This window comes from Perognathus longimembris, chromosome 17 (assembly GCF_023159225.1).
Source record: "Perognathus longimembris pacificus isolate PPM17 chromosome 17, ASM2315922v1, whole genome shotgun sequence".
NCBI classification, from domain to species: domain Eukaryota; kingdom Metazoa; phylum Chordata; class Mammalia; order Rodentia; family Heteromyidae; genus Perognathus; species Perognathus longimembris.
Genome location: NC_063177.1, coordinates 27,060,488 through 27,078,667, shown reverse-complemented (window position 1 = coordinate 27,078,667; position 18,180 = coordinate 27,060,488).

Genomic DNA, 18,180 nt, shown 5'->3' with positions numbered 1-18,180 from the left:
ACAACTGCTTCCCTTCATATTTCATTTGACATAGTGATTCCAGTGCAGGAATGCCGTGGTGTAAAGTGGTAGGGAAATAGAAGGTGCTAATATAAGGTAAAGCAATGTAGTTAAAAGGCTGCAGAATTGCCTGTTGATTGCTGAGGTTTTGGCAGACTTCTTTATCTATAGAGCTGGTGAATTCTTACTGATGAGGAAGGCAATAGAAATCTGAATGACTGGGATCAAAAGGAGAGGATGTCTTTGATCATCTATTTTATTGAAAGTAATAGTCACAATTTACTTCAGTATTTTATAGGTGCAAAACTTACCTCAAACAATTCTTTCTCATCTTTTAATGCAGCAGTAGGCATTGGTTTATACAAAGGTTTGTTCAGGTGACTTTAGAAAACAAGTTTGCATTTGCCTGATTACCTTCGTATTGCAGTGCAAAAGAAATTTGTCAAGCATAAAACCATGAATCCTGTAGATACTGCCAAGGCAAACAGACTTATGAATTACTTATTTTCAAGTAGATTTTAACATGTTTCTTTGGGCCTTGTTCTGTCCCAGTTCTGTACTCTCACAAACAGCACAGCAGGTTGCAGTGGCATATGCCTATATTCTCAGGTATCTGGGAGGCTGAAGCAAGAAGATCACAAGCTTGAGGCCAGCCTAGGTAACATAGCAAGACCTTGTCAAAGATAGAGTCCCAGGAGCACAACAGATAGGGGAGAGACTTGACAAATGGGACTACTACACAATAAAAAGATTCTGCACAGCTAAGGACATAGCCACCAAACTAGAAAGACAGCCAACCATATGGGAAAGAATCTTTACCAGCACAGCAACAAAGGCCTAATATCCGTCATCTACAGAGAACTAAAAAAACTAAGCCCCTCCAAGCCCAGTAAACCAATTAGGAAATGGGCAAAGGAGCTAAAGAGAGATTTCACAAGAGAAGAGATAAAAATGGCAAAGAAACATATGGGGAAATGTTTAACATCCCTGGCAGTAAAGGAAATGCAAATAAAAACAACTCTGAGATACCACCTCACTCCAGTTAGAATGGCCTATACTCTGAACTCAGGCAACAACAAATGCTGGAGGGGGTGCGGGGAAAGAGGAACCCTTCTCCATTGTTGGTGGGAGTGCAAATTAGTACAGCCATTTTGGAGAACAGTATGGAGGTTCCTCAAAAAGCTCAACATAGACCTACCCTATGACCTAGCCATACCACTCCTAGGCATCTATCCTGAACAACAGGTCCCAAGATATCAAAAAGACATTTGCACTTCCATGTTTATTGCTGCACAATTCATACTAGCCAAAATATGGAAACAACCCAGATGCCCCTCCACAGATGAATGGATCCAAAAAATATGGTACCTATACACAATGGAATACTACATAGCAATTAGAAATGGTGAAATATTGGTATTCACAGGGAAATGGTCAGAACTTGAACAAATAATGTTGAGCGAGACAAGCCTAGAACACAGAAAACAAAGGGGCATGATCTCCCTGATATATGACTGTTAAGGAGGGAAAAGGGGGAGACAGTAGAGACCAGGTCTGCGAAACCAAAAACTTCTTGTCAAATGGTTATTTCCCACAGGTTTGGGTCAGTGACCCTACATTATGTAACTAAAACCAAACAACTACTCAACATATAAAGGCCAAAAATAGACCTCTCAGTGGATCACAACAGCTCAAAAGCTACGTATGTGCGTTCATATAAGACAAGGATAAGCAAACTCTATTGTTGACATTACATTTAAAGTCCTAGGTAAATTTCCTTTGGCGTAGGCCACGTGGCTACTGTATATGTTTTTGGTACACTGTGTAATGTATATATGTCTACCTGATCTAGGGAAGGGAAAGAAAAACAGGGTGTAAGATATCACAAGAAATGTACACACGGCTGGGAATATGGCCTAGTGGCAATAGTGCTCGCCTCGTATACATGAAAGCCCTAGGTTCAATTCCCCAGTACCACATACATAGAAAATGGCCAGAAGAGGCGCTGTGGCTCAAGTGGCTGAGTGCTAGCTAGCCTTGAGCAAAAAGAAGCCAGGGACAGTGCTCAGGCCCTGAGTTCAAGGCCCAGGACTGGCAAAAAAAAAAAAAAGGGGCTGGGGATATAGCCTAGTGGCAAGAGTGCCTGCCTCGGATACACGAGGCCCTAGGTTCGATTCCCCAGCACCACATATACAGAAAACGGCCAGAAGCGGCGCTGTGGCTCAAGTGGCAGAGTGCTAGCCTTGAGCGGGAAGAAGCCAGGGACAGTGCTCAGGCCCTGAGTCCAAGGCCCAGGACTGGCCAAAAAAAAAAAAAAAAAAGAAATGTACACACTGCCCTATTATGTAACTGTACCCCTTTCGCACAACACCTTGTCAAAAAATTGTTTAATTAATAAATAAATTATTAAAAAAGACTTTGTCAAAGGAGGAATGAGGAATAAAAGAAAAAGGAGAAGGAGGAAGAAGAAAAATCTTTTTTGTTGTTGTTGTTGAACTCATGCTATGAGCCTTACCATAGTGTCATATCATGATCATTCTTAAAAGTTTATATATGGTTAAAATAGATATTAATCTGCCAGGTATAGTGGCACATGACTGTAATCCTTGCACTTGGGAGGCTAAGGCAGAAAGATCACATACTCCAGCTAGCTTGGGCTACTTAGCAAGACTCATCTCAAAGGGGGGGAATAAAAGCCAAGTGTGGTGTGGTAATTCACACCTGTAATCCCAGCTACTTTGAGGCAGAGACAGGAGGACCATGAGCTGGAGGTCAATCTAGGCAAAGTTAGCAAGACCCTACCTCAGCAACAAAATATACAAATAAGAATTGGGGATGTAGCTCAGTAGTAGGGTTTCAGTTCTCTGTACCACAAAAGCAAATCAAAAGGAAAAAAGAAAACCCACAAAGATCATTTCAGTCTCTCTGTCAGAGATGAGAATTTGAGCACTCATTTAAGATGATCCAGACTGGAGGTGCGGCTGTAGCACCAGCCAGCTGGGATCAAGTAAGCTGGTCCAGTATATACAATAAAATATAACATAGAAGTCACAAAAAGAATCTTAGTTTCCAGGAATGAATAAACCTTCATGGCTTCCCGGAGAATGTCCAAAGTGTGAAATAGCTCTAAAGCCAGAAGAAGAAGAAAAGAAGACCTCAAATTTAGCAACACCTTTTACCTGGCTACATGCTACAATTAAGTGATGGGGTTGGGGTGGGCGGGAGGAGATTGGCTGATGTGGGAAGGTTTCTAGGTCTAGAACTTGGGCAGGCAGGAGTGGATAATGACCTTCAGGAGGTGGCAGATTGAGAATGGGCAACTCAGGTTTGGGGAAGGGCAAGGTATACATTTGAATACAGATAAGTAGGCCAGGAGATAGAGGTACAAGGTTGGAACTAAAAGTAAAGAAATGGTAGGGTTGAGTTGGACAATGGGCCTGGTGGTAAGAATTTTTAAAGCAAGATCATTGAGTAGGAAATGGCCTAGAGTTGGGATGAATGAGCAAAGACAGAGTAAGATCAGTCTCCCTTTGAAAAAGGATAATCATAACAATGCTTATCTCTAGAGGTTATTGGAAGAATTAAATGAGATAATGCCTGAAAAAATGATAGAACCAGGTGACCAGATATAGATGCAGAACAAAATCAAGAGTGGATGTCAAGAATTCTTTGACTTGCTCTTTATGTGTCTAATTATTCTTTTTTTTGTTTTGTTTTGTTTTTTTGGCCTGTCCTGGGACTTGGACTCAGGTCCTGAGCACTGTCCCTGGCTTCTTTTTGCTCAAGGCTAGCACTCTGCCACTTGAGCCACAGCGCCACTTCTGGCCATTTTCTGTATATGTGGTGCTGGGGAATCGAACCCACGGCCTCATGTATATGAGGCAGGCACTCTTGCCACTAGGCCATATCCCCAGCCCCCTAATTATTCTTATTTATACTGCATTGCATAGCCTTTGAGACCTTTTTTTGTCACACCATCCAGCTAATGTAAAATTATATTGCCACAAAAGTACAGTTCTACATAATAAAGTTGTTTGTAGCCCCCAAATAATGCATATTGGTGGCAATTTGTTGTCAGCTGCCTAACATTAACTCCACCAGGGGATAATCTTGTAGACAAATATATCATCTTATACCTGATCATAGGCTCTCAAATCCAAAGATCAAATTGGCTTAACAAGATCCCTGGACTGTCTCTAACAACCCTGCCACTACTGGCTATTGGTTAGTAACTTAAACCATAATGATCAGGGCTGGGAAAGGTAATGCACTCCTGAAAATCCTGGCATTTAAGAGGTTGAGGCAGAAGGATCTTGAGTTCAAGGCCAGCTTGGGCTACATAGAAAGACCCTATCTCAACTTTTTCCTTATACTCCCCCAAACAAACAAACAAAACTCCACAATCATTGTGACCCAGAATTTCAGAGGATCAGGAATTCTGGAGTAAGTTGGCTGAGTGATCTGATTCAGGGTCTGTCTTGAGATTGCAGTCAAACTGTTGCCTATCTGTCAACCTAAAGTTTAACTGTGTATAGAGGATCCACCTCAGACTCAGTTCTTCACCATGTGGGCCTCTTCATGAGGCTGCTCAACACATGTCAGCTTAGCTTTCCCCATGGCCAATGATATGTTAGTACCCTTACGTAGCCTTGTCATAGTCTAGCATACTTCTAGTCACTGGGAGTCATTAAGTCTGGCCTGTTTTAACGGGCAGGGATGGTACAAAAGCATGAACACCAGGAGGTGTGGATCAGAGGGAATCATAGAGAGTAGCTACCATAGTTGTCTATAATATAGCACTTATTTTTTCACAAATGTCTCCAGACACAGTGAACTAGTTTGAAGGCAGCCCAATTCAGTTCCCCTGCCCCCAGCCCTGGGATTTGAATTCAGGGACCTTGTGCTCATTTACCTTGCTTCCTTGGCTGGTGCTCTACCACTTGAACCACATTTTCATTCTGGCATATTGCTATTAGTTGAAGATGAAGTTTCATGAACATTTCTACCTAGACTGGTTTCAAACCTCAGCCCTCCAAATCTCAGCCTTCTGAGTAGCTAAGATTATAGACATGAGCAGGGTACTCCAGTCCAGTTTTGTTTGAAGAAGAACGTTATTGTTACACTTCACGGAGTCAGTATCTCTGGTAACTTCATACACCAGTTCTAATTCAATTCCAAAATATTTTCCATAAAACAACTATTCACATTTTTAGAAAAATGTCACCTTCTCAGTCATTAGAGATAAGCAACTCAAATTCTTTTTTCTTCTGTTTTTCATTCTTATTGCTGTTTAGAAGCACGGCTTCAATCTTCGAGCATATGAGTAGAAGTAGCCCAGCCCTTTCCTAGACAGCTAGAAGGAAAGAAGAGAGAGAGTGATTTGAGCTGGAACTATTAAAATAAATTTTGTTGTTTTGCCTGTTTATAGCACACTATTGATTAAAAAACTTTTTTTTGTTGCAGTATTGGGGTTGAATTTAGGTCCTTGCACTTGCCAGATAAATGCTCTGCCACTTGAACCATGTCGTTAGTCCCATCTTGCATTGGTTATTTTCAAGTTAGGGTCTTGCTTTATGCCCAGGCTGGCCTAAGCTGCTGCATTCATCCTACTTGTGCTTCTCTGTGTTGCTGGGGCTGAAAGGTACATTCCATTACATCCAGCCATTGGTTGTAATGGAGTCTTGTGACTTTTTATGCCCAGGATGGCCTTGAGCAAAGATCTCCTATCTTCCCATCCCAAGTAGCTATGATTACAGGCTTTAGCCACCACACTCAGCCATTGATTTTTTTTTTTTACACAGTCTTACTATATATAGCCCAGGCTGTCCTGGAACTTATGACTCTCTTGCCTTATTTTTCTGACTGCTAGAATTCCAGTTGTGGCATCATACCTGGTACATCATTTATTCTAAGGAAGCCTGGAGTTCATTGAAACGCCTAAATTTGTTAACCTCATACTGCTATTAAGTTATACCCTCATCTTGAACTTATGCAAGTGATTATTAGATCTCATTTTAGGATTTTATAATTTATCCCTGCTAGTTTGTTTTGTCTTCTACTTGTTTAACAATTTCAAATGACTTATATCTATACCGCTCACATTTCCTGATGAGACAAGACTTTTACAGAAAACTGTTATTGGCAACTTAATTTCCTCAGTTGTGAGATGTCAGTGATTACAAGATGCACCGTTGATTTAATAAGAGTTCTTCAGGGAAAATAATACTATATTATCTAGATAAATCAACCATACAAGTTGCAGCATGATTACAGATGTATTATAATATTAAAAATATTGTTAGACTTAAGGAAATATGGATGTTGGTTCATAGCCTTAGCATTCAGAAAGATTTTACTAGTCTTGAAAAATTGGACATATCTGAATCAGGGCCAAGAAGATGACCCCATTAAAAGTAGTGTTATTTTTGCAAGCATTCTTTTCTTCATTCAAATGTTCTTCATTAGCTGTAACCCTTTACCCATTGACCCTTGGCCACCACTAATCTACTTTCTTTCTCTATAGATGTGTGTACAATAGACATTTCTTATAACACACTTCATATAGATGATATCACAGGCTCCTTTCACTGATTATGCTTTCAAGTTTTGTCCACTAATAGTACTTTATTTCTTTTCATGGCTGAATAATATTCCATTGTATAGATATATCATGTTTTGTTTAGACATTCACCAGTTGATGGACATTTAGATTCTTTATATATTTTTGGATATTATGTATAAAGATGTTGTTAAAAAACCCTTTCTAGCTATTATGATAATAATGTAAACATGTATGTACAAGTTTTTGTCTGGAAGTATGTTTTCATTTCTCTTGGATGGAATTGCTGGGTCATATGCTGCAAGCTCCATGTGTAATCTTTTGAGATACTGCCATACTGTTTCAAAGTGGACGCAGCTGACCTCCCCACATATGAAGGTTTAAATTTCTCTTCTTGTCATCATCTCACCTTTTTACCCTAATATTCAAGGATTTGAAGTGGTCCTAGGCTACATAGCAAGATCTTGTCAGAAAAAAATCAAACAAACAGGAATAGGCAAGAGGAGATCACTTCAGATCTTTCATCATTGCTTTTTATGTATTTTCTGTTTTTCATGGGAATTGAACCCAAGCTTCATATGTGTGTGTTTGGCAAGTGTTCTACCACTAAGTTGCACTCCTACCCCCTTTTCCTTACTTTTAATACATAAGACACTAACTAGATTCTCTGAATTAAATGGCATAAGGTTAAGGGAAAAGCAAAAGCAAAAGATAAAGGATTTGCTCAAATCCTATTTTGCTACTATCAAAAAGGATAGTATCTGACCAGAAAGGGTGACAGGATGGCTAAGCAACAAGGAAAGCTCTTGGCAATGGAGTTGATGCTTAGAGGACACCGAGTGTGTTCATTGAATTTAAAGTTCTTGACCAAAAGGGATTAGAGTTGAGAAGGGAAAGTCTTACAGATGAGATAACTCATTTCTTGTGATCATTTTTCCGAATTCTAGAGAACAAAAGTGCTAGATGGCTGAAGGGTTTTGAAATGAATAAAGTACTCAATTCTGTGAACTCTGGAAACAAGCTAGAGCTTGTTGAAGTCAGGGCTTGTGTTCCAGCGCACCATACTTGGACTAGATTTTTTTTTTTTTTTTTTTTTTTAGTGATGGTACTTGGGTTTATATTCAGGGCCTCATGTTTGCTAGGAAGATGTTCTACTTTATTGTCTTAGCTGTTTTTCAGATAGGGTTTTGAGTTTTTGCCAGACTTGGCTTGGACCATGATTCTCCTGTCTATAACTCCCATGTCCCTATAATCACTAGCCTGCACCACCACATCTGACTTAGTTGCTGATATGAGGGTCTGGCTAACATTTTCCCGCCACAGGTTCACATTGAACCATGATCCTCCTGATATCCACCGTGTGTGTGTGTGTATGTGTGTGTGTGTGTGTGTGTGTATGTGCACACACGCACGCCAGCATTAGGGCTTGAACTTAGAGCTTCAAACTCTAGCTCAGCTTTTTTGCTCCAGGCTGGCACTCTACTACTTGAGCCACACCTCCAGTTTTGGATTTTTGCTGGTTAATTAGAAATAATTCCTTGTAATTATCTGCCCTGGCTGGCTCTGAACTACAGTCCTCAGATGTCAGCATCCTGAGTAGCTAGGATCATAGGCATGAGCCACTGGCACCTGCCTTCATTGTGGTCCTTTATACTGTTTGCACACACAGTTGCAGTATATCTTAAAATTATTTACTCTCTTTCCTTTTCCCTGTCCCCTTCCTTCTGTTCCTAAGTAGTCCCTTAGTTAGACTCATGTACTATGTTTATCAACATATGATTAAGGTATATGTATATGGGTATAAGGTATATGTATATTGTATTTCTCTAGATATGGTATCATATACACAGGAGTAAAAACATATGTAATAATGACTTTTAACTGTATTTTTTGTCTTTTTTTTTTTTTGGCCAGTCCTGGGCCTTGAACTCAGGGCCTGAGCACTGTCCCTGGCTTCCTTTTGCTCAAGGCTAGCACTCTGCCACTTGAGCCACAGCACCACTTCTGGCCGTTTTCTATATATGTGTTGCTGGGGAATTGAACCCAGGGCCTCATGTATATGAGGCAAGCTCTCTTGCCACTAGGCCATATCCCCAGCCCTTTGTCTTTTTTTTTGGTACTGGATATTGAACCAGGATGTTGCACTTGCTAGTCAAGCATTTTGCCATTGAGCTACATTCCAGCCCTAGAATGATTGTTTGTTTTTTTTTATTTGGGGGCTTGAACTCCAAGCCTGGACACTGTCTCTGAGCATTTTTGCTCAAGGTGTGGGGGTATATGCTTGTAATTTCAGCACTCAGGAAGTTGAGGTAGGAAAATCACAAATTCCAGGCCAGCCTTGGTTATATAGGGAAACTGTCTCATAAAAACTAATACATATATACTTACATAGAGTGATGATTTGTGATTATTGTGGGAGACATGTATATCACTATTCAAACTGAGATTTATTTATTAGTGATTTCACGCTGTGGCTGTGCTGATTTCATTTAATAGTTGACAATACCAGTGTTACATAAATTATATTATTCGGTTGAAGAACAATATTTAAAGGGATAAGATTGTTATAATAATTTGGAGAATTAGTAATTCTTTTCCAACAATGCTGTGTATAATTGTAGTCCCTTGCTAAATTGACTAATTACATCTGTTTTGTTTGCTAATAATATAAATATTTTAGAGTAAAACCCAATTTAAAAAGCAAACAAACTTATTAAGATATAATTACTTTTCTAAGTTCTGTGTTTTAAATGCATAATTAGAAGGAGGATTATAAACTCTTCAACACAAACCTTCAGAGAGATTTGGCTTAGCTTCAGGAATTTTATTGGTTTAAACCTAAACATGTGGAATGCAAAGTTTATAACTTCAGTAATTTTATTTTGTTATGCCATTACTGAGACTTGAATGCAGAAGCTTAGCGTTCTCACTTGTCTTTTTTTGCTTACAGCTGGCACTGTACCATGGTGAGCCATACCACCAGTCTAGCATTTTTCTGGGTAATTGAAATTAAGAGTAACAATTCTCAGATCTCAGTTTCCCGAGTAGCAAGAATTACAGGCATGAACCACTAGTGCACAGCGTAAAGCTACGTTTTATTAAAAAGAAATGCAGATGAAAAAAATGAGGAGTTTGATTGTAGTGCATTGTATGTATGTATGGAAATGTCACAATGAGCCTTCTCACTACAAGCAAACCCCTGTATAATATGCTAATTTTAAAAAGAAAAGGAGAAAAACACAACTGTAGATGGGGATGGTGGCTCAAGGCTATAATGATATCTACTTATGGGGTGAAATGGGAAATCCCAGTTCAAGACTAGTCTTGAGAGGAGCTTGTGAGACTCCATCTCAATCAATGATCAGATGCAATGGTGTGCACCCGTCATCCCAAGCTATTAGAGAAGCGTGATGGCTGAGCTCAGGGACGCATACCTGTCACCTCAGTGATGTGGCAAAGCACAAATAGGATTATAATCTTGGCCTGCCTTGAAAAAACGTGAGACCCTATCTTGAAAACAACCAACACAAAAAGTTGCTGCTGGAGCGGCCAGTGTTAGAGTACCTGCCCAGGAAACATGAGACCCTGAGTCCAAACTCCAATACTGAGAAAAAGAAAGTAGTATTGTTGAAAATAGAGAAATGGGGAAGAAAGAAATTCTAAGTAGAAATGATTTATGGTTAGACTTTCTGCTTCTCTACACAAAAACAAATGTATGTATTATTTATGGACATAAAAGTATGAATGTGGGTATGGATAGCATGTATATACAGCATGAATATAAATAAAAGAGCTTGAAGTGTGTGTAGAAGTGATGGAAGGGCAGTTGGATGTCTCTAGGGAAAGAGGGGAAGGTAAGGGAAAGTTTAGTGCTGTGATTGAATCTATAGTCTTTCATAGTTAGGAGGAGAGAGAAAGCAGGTGAATTTCTCTGGTTATTTTCAGTATATTTGAAATATTTCATTTTGTTGAAAATTACCATGTATATTTTGTACCAGTATTGGGGCTTGAAGCAAGGGCCTGAGTGTTGTCCCTTGGCTTTTCACTCAAAGCTGGCCCTCCACCATTTGAGCCATGGCTCCACTTCTGGCTTTTTGGTGGTTAATTGGAAATAAGAATTTCATGGGCTTTCCTGCCTAATCTGGCTTCAAATTATGATTCTCAGACTTAGCCTCTAAATTACAGACGTGATACTTAGGTTAGTCATAGCAGAAGATCACAATAGCCCAATAGCTATACCCATATGAACACATAAGGTGATGCTAAGTGAAATGAATTCCACGTTGTGGAAACAAGTGGTATATCATTGTTGTAATTATTTTCAACATGCCATGTGAAACAGTACCCTTTTTTTTCCTTTTCCTTCCTCTCATATTCCTTTCCCGTGGTTTTACCCCTGTTATCACTGTATCTGATCCTAGTACCCTGGATACGTGTATTAGAACTAGGGAAGGGAAAGGGAATACCAAAACCGAGAGACAAAGGATAAAAAGACAAACCATTCCAAAAGAAATACTTACAAAATCATTTGGTATAAACAACTATACAGCTCCTGGGGAGGAGAGGGAAAGGGAGAGGGGAGAGAAAAATGAGGGAGGCGTTAACAAGTTGGATAAGAAATGTACTCACTGTCTTACATATGAAAGAAACTATAACCCCTTTGTACTGTACTTTGGCAATAAAGAAAAAATAAAAAAATTACAGATGTGAGCCCTCAGCACACAATTTCATTTTGAAATTTTTATTTTTTTATTTTATTTATTTATTTATTTTTGGCCAGTCCTGGGCCTTGGACTCAGGGCCTGAGCACTGTCCCTGGCTTCTTCCCACTCAAGGCTAGCACTCTACCACTTGAGCCACAGCGCCCCTTCTGGCTGTTTTCCATATATGGGGTGCTGGGGAATCGAACCGAGAGCTTCATGTGTAGGAGGCAAGCACTCTCTTTTTTTTTTTTTTTGGCCAGTCCTGGGCCTTGGACTCAGGGCCTGAGCACTGTCCCTGGCTTCCTTTTGCTCAAGGCTAGCACTCTGCCACTTGAGCCACAGCGCCACTTCTGGCCATTTTCTGTATATGTGGTGCTGGGGAATCGAACCCAGGGCCTCATGTATACAAGGCAAGCTCTCTTGCCACTAGGCCATATCCCCAGCCCGAGGCAAGCACTCTTGCCACTAGGCCATATTCCCAGCCCCCATTTTGAAAATTTTACAACAAAGTAAAACATTGTTTAAAAGGGATTTAGTATTTGTTTTGTTGGTTTGAGAACATGTTTAAGCTTTAAAGAATGTAGGGTATTGAAGAGTGTTTTTTAAAAAAAATTCTCTATATATTAGCAATAGCAAAAGTACAGTTTTAAGAAAATAATGCCAACTATGTGGGTACTTTAAATATTCTCTGTACTGAGTTGGCAGTACAGAAGAAGTATGGAGAAGGCTGTTTCCTTCATCCCATTTAACAGATGGCCAGGTGAGTTGGAATTCCAATCCATTGCTAGTGATAAAATATGCTAAGTGAAAACTTAGACTTGCAAATGTCAAGTTTAATATCCCAAAGATCATTTCTAATGTGATAGCTTTCTTTTTTCTCAAGTTATCTTTATATTTCATATGTTTACTTGAGAAAAATCAGAAGCTATGGACAGGAATAAAAAGAAGATAAAATTGCTGATAATTTCACACAATCACACACAAGGTAATTGCTACTAGCATTTTGATGAATGCCCTTTCTTATGTTTCCAATTCATAAATTTGTATGAACTTTCAAATGCTTTGAGAAGAAATCATCAAGAATTTCTCTGTTAGTATTGCTTATGACATAATATAGAATAAATTACAAACTTGGCTTTTAGTCCCTACTTTCATAAATATAAAAAGCAGTGTTTAAATGGGGGGAAGGGAGGTTCATTTTTTTAAAACATGTTACAAATGAAAAATTTAGATAAGCTATTATTTTTATGTTTTTGCTTTTTGGGATAAGGTCTTCATAGATAGTTCAAGCTGGCCTTAAGCTTGCTATCTTCCTGCCTCAGTTTCCTGAGTGAGAGGATTACAGATGTTTACTACTACACTCAGTAGATAAGCTACTTTTAAAATATAATGATTTTGTTAAAATTATGTATTTAACACACAGACTAATAGTAGTTTATATTATATTTACCAATTAACTGTAAGCAAAAAATAAGCATACTGTCCTATTGTGGATGTTTTCCTTCAAATAACAGGTGGCTGTTCATTTTTAGAAAAAGGAACTAGTCACTGATACTTGTCCATGTAATCCTAGCTACTTTGAAGGCTGAGATCCAAGGATTGCAGTTCAAAGCTAGCCCAAGCAAGAAAGGCCATGAAACTCTTTTCACCAGTTAACCACCCTAAAGCCAGAAGTGGAGCTGTGGCTCAGGTGGTAGAGCACTGTGAGAAGCAAAAGCTAAGGCCCTGAATTCAAGCCCGTTACTGGCACAAAAAAAGAAGGGGAGACTATATAAAAGTAAATAATTTAGACTTTAACATTTTATCATGCAGTTTTAGTCTAAACTGGTTAAAAGTTAAATTGAGATGGGGAAGAATGATGAAAGAGGCAGTATCAATTCTCATGTATTGTACATATGAACTGACAAGTTGAATGTTAACTCCTTTTACAACTACTTAAATATAGTAAAATGTATTTAAAAAGTTAAAATCATTAGATGTTAGATAAATGTAAATAAAAGTCACAATAAGATTCCCATTTGTTATCATCACATCCATTTGAATCACCACTATAAAAAAAAAAAAAGGGGCTGGGAATATGGCCTAGGGGTAGAGTGCTTGCCTTGCATACATGAAGCCCTGGGTTAGATTCCTCAGCACCACATATATATAAAAAACCAGATGTGGTACTATGGCTAAAGTGGTAGAGTGCTAGCCTTGAGCAAAAAGAAGTGATCAGGCCCTGAGTTCAAGGCCCAGGACTGGCAAAATAAGCAAACAAAAACATTAACAAAACAACAAACATGTGTTAGTGAAGATATGGATAAACTGAAGTCTTTGTGCATTGCTGTGGGAAATAGCAAAGTGGTTCCTCAAGAAGTTGTACATAAACAAGGTGCTGGTGGCTCACACCTATAATCCTAGCTACTCAAGCTGAGATCTGAGGATCATTGTTCAAAGCCATTCTGGGCAGGAAAGTCCATGAGACTCATTTCCAATCAACCACCAGAAAACCAGAAGCAGTGCTGTGGCTAAAGTGACAGAGTGCTAGCCTTGAACAAAAAAGCTCAGAGACAACACCCAGGCCCCAAGTTCAAGCCCCACTACTGGGAAAAATAAAAGGCCAAGTGCCAATAGTTCACTCCTGTAATCCTAGCTATTCGGGTAGCTGAAATCTGACTAGGTAGCTGAAATCTGAGTATTGCTATTTAAAAGCAGCCCTGGAAGGAACATCTGTGACACTCTTATTTCCAATTAGCCACCAGAAAATCGGAAGTGGCACTGTTGCTCAAAGTGGTAGAATACTAGCCTGGAGCAAAATTGCTCAAGACAGGACTCAGGCCCCAAGTTCAAGCTCCATGACTGACAAAAAAAGGTTAAACATAGCTGGACACTGGCAGTTCATACCTATAAACCTTAGGAGGCTGAGATCTGAAAATAGCTGTTTGAATCCAGCATGGGCCAACAAATCCAAGAGACTCTTTAACTTCAATTACCAGGAAAAAACAAGAAGTGAAGGCACTACTCAAGTGGGTAGACAACCAGCAGAAAATCCCATTGAGAGAAAGAAGCCATGAGTTCAAGCCCCAGTACCTGCACACACACAAAAGAAGTTAAGCAGAATTTCCAAATGACCCAGCAGTTTCACCCATGAGATTCTCAAAAGAAATGAAAAGATTCAGATATTTGTATACCCATGTTCATAGAAGCATTATTTGCAATAGCCAAAAAGATGGAAGGAACCCAAATATTCATCAGCAGACGAATGGATAAATATAATGTGCTATATACACACAAGGAAGAAATTTTCAGTTTTAAAAAGGAAAGAAAAATCTGGCATATGGTACAACATGGATGAAACTTGAGGACATTTTTCTAAGTGCAAGAAACCAGTCACAAAAATGAATACAGTATAATTCCACTTACATGAGGTAATTAGAAGAGTCAAATTTATAGAGACACGAAGTATAATGTTTTCCAGACTGAGTGGAAGAGGAGGAAATGAAGAGTTAATGTTTAATAGGTACAGAATTTGAATTAGGATGAAAAATTCATCTTCTAGAGATGAGTAGAGGTGACGGTTGCACAGCAATGTGAATAAACTTCATTACATAAAACAGTACACTAGGGGCTGGGAATATGGCCTAGTGGCAAGAGTGCTTGCCTCCTCCTACACATGAGGCCCTGGGTTCAATTCCCCAGCACCACATATATGGAAAACGGCCAGAAGGGGCGCTGTGGCTCAGGTGGCAGAGTGCTAGCCTTGAGTGGGAAGAAGCCAGGGACAGGGCTCAGGCCCTGAGTCCAAGGCCCAGGACTGGCCAAAAACAAACAAACAAACAAAAAACAGTACACTAAAAAATTATTAAAAATGGGAGATTGTACTTGTTTTTATTTTGCCATACACTTTTTTGTGGTATTGGGGATTGAACCCAGGGCCTTATACACGCTAGGCAAGAGCTCTACTACTAGAGCCACACCATCCAGCCCTTTTGTTCTTTGGTTTTTGAGGTAGGATCTTTCTAACTTTGCTTGTGCTGGCCTCAAACTCTAAACCTTTCTGTCAAGGTAGGATTACAGGCCTGCATCACCACATTTGGTTTAGTTTAGTTTTTGGTTTTGCTTTTACTAGGTTTGTTGTTGTTGTTGTTTGGTCAGTTGTGGGGCTTGAACTCTGGGCCTGGGTGCTGTCCCTGAGCTCTTCATCTCAAAGCTGGTGCTCTACCACTTGAGCCACAGCACTATTTCCTGCTTTTAATAGTTTTAAAAGTGAAAGAGAGAGAGAGAGATACCTCAGATTAAAAGTTATAGAGCTTAGTATTTGATTAGAATGATCAGGATGGGATACAGAAAGGAAAACAAGCTAAAGGAGGACTCCCAAGTTTCTGGTATGGTCAACTGAGTTAATGCCATTTAATGAACAATAACACCAGAAGAGAGAAACAGATTTTTGTTTGTTTGTTTCTAACTCTTGGTCTCAAGTGATCTTACCACCTCAGCTTCCTGTGTTCTGTGACTAGAGGTGTGGATTTCTACACTTGGCTGGAGGAGAAATAGATTGTGAGGTGAAATTATGTGCTCACTGCAGTCCTTGGAGTACCTACAGGCCATGCAGAAGCTAGATAATTACAGTGTTTGAATCCCAGGAGAGGAGAGACCATAGATTTTTGAGTCCTTTGTTAAGGGAGAGTAAAGACAGCCATAGGCATGAGAAAGATACCCATGCACTAAGCAGAGACACATGACTTAGAGCCAACATTAAGAACACTAAACCTGTAAGATGGGAAAGGCAGGAGAGCTTTGGAGGAGCCTAAGAAGGAAGATCAGAACAACAAAAGGATGTTATTTCAAAGAGCCAAGGGAAGAAAGCATGTCAGGAAGAGGAAATAGAAAAGTCAACTAAGTAAAGATGTGAAAAATACTCAACTGCCTTTGTCTACAAGAAAGCCATTAATGACTATGGATGGAGCCTTTGTCTTAAGTGGTACAGGTTATAGTGAATTGATTAGTGGAAAATAGGAATTGATGACTTCAAGTACATGCAAACCCTTTAAAATTTTGGGGCAAGGAACAAGAGAAAAATAAATTTTTTTATCCCCCACCCCCACTCCTTGATTCACCATGGCAAGTTCTTACTGCCATCATTGAACAGCCTTCACTGCATCTGTCTATACACTACCATTTTGAAGTCAGACTCAGCCCTGGAGATAGCCACAAGTCATCTCCTCTCTAATGTATTTTCCACTCCTCTTGTGGGGAAAGATGGAGACATGAAAGCAGACTAATAATTGGGTGTCTCTTCCAAATAATATACCTAAAAATAATTGTTCAACATTTATTAGGTGGAGTTAGGAAGTAAGCAATGTTTTAATGACATATATAAAAAGAGGGGGTTGGGGATGTAGCTCAAGGGATAGAGTGCTTGCCTAGTATGCACAAGACCCTGGATTTGATCCCCAGTGCCACAAAGGAAAAAAAAAAACATGAAAAGAGGGCTTCATCTACTTCTACTGGCTGATGTAAAGTCAAAGTTATTTTAAAAAGAAATCTCATTTTTCTATAATTCTTGTTCTCATTTCTATTTTCTTTTGCAATTTACTGAATCAGACTATTTGGGAGATATACCAAAGGATTTAAAATTTAGACTTAGTGCAACAGTTTAAAATTCCTTCCAGAAAAAACAGCTTGGTGCTATGCATGATTTGATTTCAGAATTTCAGTTGACTTCATCTGCAGCTGCTCATTGGCAAAACTAATCAGTATACATAGGTCAGCTCTAGAGAGGTTTTTGTTTGCTAGTGTGTGTGTGTGTGTGTTTAATTTCCATCTGAAAGCATTGTCTTTTGGGGGGCAAGCATAGCCAAATTATCTGGAGAGTAACGAGTTTGGACAGAACCTTGAGTTAACCAGAATATTTCTGGTTTTTATGACATCCCATATGTAGGTTCCTGTGTTTCTTAATATACATCCTATGTGTCTTACCTAAGCAGAACTATGTGTTCCTTCAAATTTTTATAGCACTTAGCATAATATTTTAAATGTTTTTGTATCTATGTATTCTAGTAGTTAGAGACTACATTGGTTTTAGGGTGTTTAATGGACCCTCAATAAATAAATGAATCCCAGGGACCAGTGGCTCACGCCTGTAATCCTAGCTACTGAAGAGGTTGAGATCTGAGAATTGTAGTTTGAAGCCAGCATAGGCAGAAAAGTCCCCATGAGACTCATGTCCCAATTAACCACTCAAAAACTGGAAATGGCACTTTCTTCAAGAGGCGGAGCACTAGCCGTGAGCACAAAGAGGCTCAGGGACAGCCCCCAGGCCCTGAGTTCAAGCCCCACAACTGGCAAAAAGAAAGAATAAATGAATGAATAACCAAGTATGATACGGCACACCTGTGGCACTCAGGAAGCTGAAGCAAAAGGATTCAGAGTTTGAAGCTAGCTTAGACTATATAATGAGACCCTGCTTCAAAAATAAATAAATAAATAAGGCCAGGTGCTGGTGGCTCATGCCTTATAATCCTAGCTGTTCAGGAGGCTGACATCTGAGGATTATGGTTTGAAGACAGCCTGGGAAGAAAAGTCTGTGAGACTCTTATCTCCAACAAACTACTAAAAAAAGCTGTAAGTGGAGCTGTAGCTCAAGTGGTAGAGCAACTGCCTTGAGCAAAAGAAGCTAAGTGACAGCACCCAGGCTCAATTCAAGCTCCAGGGCTAGCTCATGCACGCGCATGTGCACATATACATACGCCCACATGAATAATGCAATGGGAATATAGGAAACCCCATTGTGTTTCATATATATATATATGAATGTACACACATTGCATATGCTAGTTATTGATCACAATACATTTTTTTTGCCAGTCGTGGGGCTTGAACTTTGTCTGAGCACTGTCCCTGGCTTCTTTTTGCTCAAGGCTAGCACTTTACCAT